The 7,374-nt window shown below is 49.1% G+C and overlaps 1 protein-coding gene across 1 annotated transcript in view; it reads right to left on the minus strand.

Moving 5' to 3' along the window:
• GSN (gelsolin) overlaps nucleotides 1–6,740 on the minus strand; it is a 58,365-nt gene extending 51,625 nt beyond the window's left edge. Inside the window, exon 1 of the mRNA XM_007451476.1 lies at nucleotides 6,682–6,740. The gene's annotated coding sequence lies outside the window, so the exon portion shown is untranslated. The remainder of the gene's footprint in view (nucleotides 1–6,681) is intronic.
• Nucleotides 6,741–7,374: the final 634 nt, after the last annotated feature.

Below are 7,374 nucleotides of genomic sequence, written 5' to 3' on the forward strand. Positions count from 1 at the left end.
TCTCCCGTTGCGGAGCACAGGCTCCGGACGCGCAGGCTCAGCGGCCATGGCTCACGGTCCCAGCCGCTCCGAGCATGTGGGATCTTCCCGGACCGGGGCACAAACCCATGTCCCCTGCATCAACAGGCGGACACTCAACCACTGCGCCACCAGGGAAGCCCTCATCAATGATCTTTGCTGTTACTACTACGACTCGCTGAAGTCTCAGATGATGGGTGGCATTTTTTAGCAATAAAGCATTTTTGAATTAAGGTATGTACATTTTTTTTTTAGACAGAATGCTATTGCACACTTAATAGACTACAGTATAGTGTAAACATAACTTTCACATGAGCTAGGAAACCAAAAACCTTGTGTGACGCGCTTTATTGCGATATTCACTTTATTGTAGTGATCTGGAATCGAACCCACAATATCTCCAAGTTATGCCTGTATTTGCTAAATGAAGAAATGAAGTAGATGCTTCAGGGAAATGGTCCCTGAGCCTTCTAACAGGACAGCCTGCCTTTTGATAACCAGCTTCCAACGCTCCTTAAAGAATGCTGCCACCCTTGTGAATGGCTGGTGGAAATAAAGAACTGCTACAATCTTTCAAGGGTGGCAATTTGGCAAAATGTAGCAAAAGCTGTAAATACATCATTTTTGACCCAACAGCTTCATTTCTTGGGCTCTCTTGTAGAAAATAATGAAAGAGGAATAATTTATGCACTAGAATGTTCATTGCAGGATTGTTTATAAACAGCCTGGATGCCTAATAATACAGGATCAGTTAAGTGAACAATTCACACCATAGATACAATAATAGAGAATAATAAAAAATCAGGTCAGCATTGATCATTTTAATAATAAAAATGTAAAACTTGTTTTTTACAAATAAAATGCATTATTTCACTTCTTTAATTCCCCCAGACTATTGGAATGAAAGATTTTAAATAAACATGCATTTATCTACTTAGGTAGAGTATACTTTTGTTTTCTAATAATTTATTTTTTAACATCTTTATTGGAGTATAATTGCTTTACAACGGTGTATTAGTTTCTGGTTTATAACAAAGTGAATCAGCTATACATAATACATACATCCCCATATCTCCTCCCTCTTGCGTCTCCCTCTCACCCTCCCTATCCCACCCCTCTAGGTGGTCACAAAGCACCGAGCTGATCTCCCTGTGCTATGCGGCTGCTTCCCACTAGCTATCTATTTTACATTTGGTAGTGTATATATGTCCATGCCACTCTCTCACTTCGTCCCAGCTTACCCTTCCCCCTCCCCGTGTCCTCAAGTCCATTCTCTAGTAGTACTGCATCTTTATTCCCATCCTGCCCCTAGGTTCTTCATGACTTTTTTTTTTTTTAAGATTCCATATATATGTGTTAGCATATGGTGTTTGTTTTTCTCTTCCTGACTTACTTCACTCTGTATGACAGTCTCTAGGTCCATCCACCTCACTACAAATAACTCTATTTCGTTTCTTTTTATGGCTGAGTAAGTATACTTTTAAAACTCTTTTAAAAATTAAATTTAGAGTACTAAATAACATGAAAAAATATTTATGTTATAACGTTGGAAAAAAACTGAAATAGAAGATTACAAACGTGGTATGACCACAATTATATGGGGGTAAAAAAAAAAAAAAAATGTGCTGAAAATATCAGGAAGGAAATGCACCCAAATGTTAGCGGTGATTATCTCATGTTGGCAGAATTATGCACAGTTCTTATTTTTTTATGCTATTTTTATTTTCTACATTTTCTGTCATAAAGAGTTATATTTAGAACAAGAAAAAAGTCATTGGAGGAGGTGGGGAAAAGTAACCATATCCCATGGGTATCCCACCCATACCACTTTGCCACTCCCCCAAAATTAACTAGTATTTACTGAGTACCCACCAAGGGCCCAGCACAGCCACAGCCACTATAAAAGGAAAATTAAGGGCCAAGCCCCACCCTGAAGGCTCACATATACCGGGTATATATTCTTTGTCTGGCAAATAAGCGGAGCCCAGATGATATCCTTGCTGAAGCTGGAAAGAAATAAGGTTGTTTGCTTAACCGAATAGCAGAATAAATAAATCCACTCCCACTGGTGTGGTGGCGCCTTCATCCGAGTTCCCTGAGAAGCTCTGCGGCTCTAACTGCTGCTGGAGCCCCCTTGGGAAGAGCATGTTTCAGGGATACATTACAGCCCAGGAAGAAAACTGTTATCCCTGAGTCCAGGCATTGAATGTAAGAGGTTCTGAGGCAGAATCAGCAAGGTACTGGAAGGAGTAGGATGGGGGGCCTGGGAAGGAACCTAACTGGCCATGTGGTCCCTGGGGACCCCTGGGCATGAGAGCTCACATCTCCAGGCCTCGGTTTCCTCATCTGTGAAATGGGACCCATAACAACCTCAGGGCTACCGTGAGGCTCAAAAAAGAGAAAGTAAGGCATTTCAGCTCTCTAGGCTGAACCTCAGTTTCCTTATCTGTAAAACTGAGTCAATATCTCCCCCCTAGTAGAGCTGTTAAAAGATCAAACAAGGCGGTGAAGACAAAAAGTGAACACAGACAGTAAGAATACTACAGACAGGGGCCCTCATCCTTATTGCTTATAGAACAGGGACTAGGATACATGAATGAATCCTAGGCCTCAACTTCCTTATCTGTAAAATGGGCAACCAATTCAACACACAAAGACCAAATTTATGAACAGTAGCTGAATCTCCAGCTGGCACTGGTGCAAGTCACTTAAACAAAAATGATTGCTGTGGGCTCACTTTATGCTTACAGATGTGCGGGTCCCATGTTCCTGCACTGAGCACAAAGCTCTCTGACTCAGAGGCCACCACAGCTGGGAAAGCCTGACGTTATTCTATCCACCCCCCTAGTGCCAGGAGGACACCAGGGCCCAGAGGAAGGAAAGGATTAGCTCAAGTCACCCAGTATTTTGTCAGTGGCAAAACCAGGACCCAAGCCCAGTCCTTCTGCTGTCCAGCCTTGCCCACCACACCTACTGCTGTCCTGTGCCCTGCCCTTAAATTGTTGATGTGGTCCCAGGCAGGGCAGGGGAGAGCAGTCAGTCTACAGCCGGGGGGTGGAGAGTGGGGAAGAAAAGCCAGAGAGCAGCAGGAACCCAGCCTGCCTGTGGTCTCCAAACTCTCAAACCACACCAGGCTGAAATATGACACAGGCTCACTCAGTTGAAAGGGAGGAGATATTTTTACTTAACATCCCCCAGCTGCCTGAACACTGGTCTCTTTCTTTCCCTCCCCCCCCAAAATGCACAGCTCCTGGGACCTGGTTTTCCCTGCTTCTGCCAGCATTTTCTCAGGAAATAACCGTGGGGCAAGAGGGGTGCCCACTCTTCCTGGCTTCCTCAGAAAGCTTTCCAGAGCATGGGCTCAAATGGTGAAAGGAGGGAGACTGGGCCTGGCTGGGCCCCCTGCTAACTCTCTGAGTGACCCTGGGCAAGTCTGTGTCCTCTCAGAGCCTGAATTCCCTAAAACGAAGGGGAGATGGACCTACACTCTGGAGTCCTGTAGACAGTACAGAAAAGCATGAGTTTACGCACAGTCCCAAGAGGCCCCTCCAGGCCTGTATGCTGCAGAGCTGAGCTCCCCAAGCCACACACACTGATTTGCATCCCTCGTCACAGCCACAGCAAAACTCCCCCTCAGTTCTCATCATGTCAGGACTAAACAGAACCTCCAGGAGAACATTTAGTGCAGCGATTAAGAGCTACAGCTCTACAGTCAGACCTCCAGAATCCTGTCACTGACACTTAACAGCCTCACAACCCGAGGTACGTTATTTAGCCTCTCTGAGCCTCAGTTACCTCCTCTATAAAAGCGGATAATAGCAGCTACCTTAGAGGAACGGTTGTGAGGAACCAACAAAGTAATTAATGTTCCAGTGCTTGTTTTACTAAAAGGTAGCTTTTTATTATTATCACGGAGACCAACATCTCCATTTTACAGATGAGGTCACTGAGGCCCAACAAACTGGGACTTGTCCAAGGTCACTCAGAAGAACTCAGACTACAGCTCCACTCCTAGGTCAGTGTGTCTAACTTCTCTTAGTCCTACAATCTCTAACAACCAAATATACATGCTCAGAGACTAGATACAGGCTGTAAAGTTTTCTTGAAGAAAACCAGAGACCAATGCCTCAGCAAAGGATGACAGACCATGCAGAAATCATCTCCATGACCTGGCAACTTCTCATGAGAGACACAAACTGCCCACATGGAATGGGGAGAAGTGACCCTCTGGCACTGGATGGCTAAGAAGTGTGAAGGCATCCAGTCTACAGCTCTTGCTTGTGCCAGCTTGGCAGAAGTGCACACAAGGCTGTCAACAGGGGCCACCTCTTGGGAAAGAAGCGGGTTAGAGGGATGAAGCCCACTCTATACTCTTCTTTACGTTTGAATCTTTAACAATATTCTTTTGCTTTAAAAGTAAAACCCAACACTGAACAACTCAGAATAACAGCAACCTTATCCAATAGCTACAAGCCTATTGTCTGCTTTTAGATGAAATTTACTGCAGGGTCTGACAGGTTCTTCAGCTGGGCTTCCAGAATCTGCCACTCTAGTCCATTCCGTGGTCTCTGCTCTGGTTCAGACCTGCACTCTCTTGACCATCCAACAGCCTCCTCAGGATCTCCCTGCCTCCAGTTAGCTCCTTCCAATGCATCTGCTACATCAGCCACAAGATTAATGAGAGTTTTGATCACTGCCTTCAGGATAAAGTAATTCCAAGCCCTTAGTTTACAATCTAGTTCCATTTTGATTTACAGTCTCAACTCCCACCACTCCACCTTTCTTTCGCTCATCTGCCATTCTAGCCACGTCGATTGTTCAGAAAACCTCAGTGCCTTTGCATGAGCTGTTCCAGCTTCTTAGAATGCCTTTTCCCCAATCGCTTTATCCCCTGGAAAACTATTACTCATCTCCAAGGCCTGGGTCGGCCAGACAGACTTAATCACCCCTTTAGGCTGAAGCATCTCTCAGTATTGCATGTTTGTTCCAACCACTATAGATGAGAAGCATCTTGAGGACAAATAGCTTTGTCCTCCTCAAGGCTCTGGGGCCCCTCACAGGGTAAGACACAGAACATGGGCCCAGAAGAGCGCTAAATCAAGGAAGGAGGGAAGGAAGGAAATGCCATGAGAGGAAACGCCTACAGCCTCCTCCTGGGAGCCGCTTGCTTTTCCAGATTCATGTTAGTCCACAATAAAAAAGACTATGGAAAATTCTGGAGCTAAGTTCCTTTCCTTGATTCACACGGAAATATTTGCTGCTGTGAAACTCACCCAACTCACTTGGGTGCCAATCCAAGCTCCCCTGGCTGTTTACAATTTCCCTGGCATTTATAAATAGCGAGGCCCCAAAGAGGAAAATGGAGTTTCGAGGGAGCTGGATGCCAACTGTCCCCACTCCCAGCCCACCTCCTTTGTTCCAAGGCCTCTACCCCTTAATTAACATCCCCAAGAAACACCAGCCAGCACCCCAACATGTGGGTGTGTGTTGGTGCAGGGGTGTTGCTGCAGTGCTCAGTTTCTTTGTGAAGGGAACTCGAGACTCAAGAAAGAGTCCCACCAGCTAGAAGGAGTCAGCTAAGTGAGGCCTGGAACTGGGTCCCAGCCCTGCCCCTTCCTCATTGTGTGACTATCAGCCAGTCACAAACTCTCAGGCCCTTCAGTTTTCTCAACTGTGGAACGAACAGGCCTGCGGGGAGACTCCAACAAGCTATAGTCACTGTAAAGTAAAGTGCGGGAAGAGTTCACAGTGCCGTGGTCAAAAACATGGTCCTGGGAGAACAGGACCTGCAGGATTAAGCCTCAGAAAAGCCCCCAGAGGCCCTGCCTTCCACGAAAAGCAGTTACCCCCCAGGGCAGCCCAGAATGTCCTTGGCTCTACAGAGATCTGGGTGTTGTAAAGATGTCCTCTCTGCTCTGAGAAAGATGAAAAAGCAGGATAAGGAGTGGATGTCTGGGCAGATGAGGGGCCGCAGAAGCAGCCAATGTCCCCTGCATCCCCAACAGTCTCCAAGGACCCAGGTTTCCTTCTGGCCACTGTCCAGAGCAGCCGGCCTGCACTAAGCCAGGAAACACTGCTGAAATCACGATCTGGGGCGTTTGGACCCAAGAAGAGATGGGGCCCTAGAGAGAAAGGGAGATTCCCATCACTGTCTTCAACTCTGAAAGGAGTTTCCGTGTGCGTCAGGGAAGAGAACATACTCTGCTGGGCGGGGGAAGAGACAGTACCGACAGGTAGCAAGTGCAAGCGGATTCCGGAGTAGAAGGAAGTGCTTTCTAACAGCCCTGGGCCCTGAAAGAGGAAGGAGGTCGAGGGCTCCTCATCGTCGGGGGAGCGCAGGCAAAGGCGTTAACCCTGGAGTCCAGGATCCGCGGAGCAGACCCGCCCAGCGGAGCCACCGCCCAGCCCGCGGGCTGGAGACCGCCGGCAAGCGAGTGCAGGGGTGACCCCGGGCCCACTTAACCCCAACCGCGCGAAGTGGGTCAAAGTTAGTTCAGGTGCTTGCAGCAAACGGCGCCTGTGGGTGGAGGCCTGAACCTCCTCCTCCCCTGCCCTAAGCCCCCAATCCAACTCTCCTTGGACCGGACCGCGAGAGGAGGGAGAAGGACCCAGAGGCCCGGGATCCCCAGATGCCCCAGGGTCGTGGTCGCTCCCCTCCCCTACCTGCTGCTGAGGCGCTGGCGACGGCGGCTGCTGGGTCCAGCTGTGCTCAGCTGGCTCCTGGCTGCGGGGCAGGGGCGCCGAGGTCGCCGGGCTGGGGTGGGCAGGGCGCGGGCGGGAGCCGCCCTCAGGGCGGGGCCGCCGGGCGGCCGCGGGGGAGAGGGGAGGAGCGACGGCCCCTCCCGTAGGCGGCGGGGAGGATGGCGACTCTGGATCCGGGCTGGCGTTGGTGGAGTGCACTGCATGTGACTTTGCCCCAAACCCCTCGCTACTTGCCCAAGGAAAGCATCAAGCTCCCTGCTTTACACGGGAGGAAACTGAGGCCCGGAGGCGGAGGGGAGATCTGCAGGAACCTGGGGGGCAGGGGAGGAGACCCGGGGAGCGCTTGAGCTGGGCTGGGGCCAAAGAGCTCAGTTGGAATGGGCAGCGTGCGGAGGCGGATTCTGCTCCGGGGGAGGTCAGGCTTCAGGAGGCAAAACCACTGAAACCTGGGCAACCCACAAAACCGGGGAGGCGTATAAGCAGCAGCTAGACCCACTGAAGGGAACAAAGGAGCAGAATGATTCCCAACTGCATTCAGAAACAAGAAATATAAGAAATGCTAAAGCGCATCCTTGTCTTTAAAATATTAAGCGGCGGCTTTGGAGTCAGGCCGCCTGGGGTGGACGCCCCTGACACTGACTAGTCCTGTAACTT

The sequence above is a fragment of the Lipotes vexillifer genome, unplaced genomic scaffold (genome assembly GCF_000442215.2).
Source record: "Lipotes vexillifer unplaced genomic scaffold, Lipotes_vexillifer_v1.1 scaffold588, whole genome shotgun sequence".
NCBI classification, from domain to species: domain Eukaryota; kingdom Metazoa; phylum Chordata; class Mammalia; order Artiodactyla; family Lipotidae; genus Lipotes; species Lipotes vexillifer.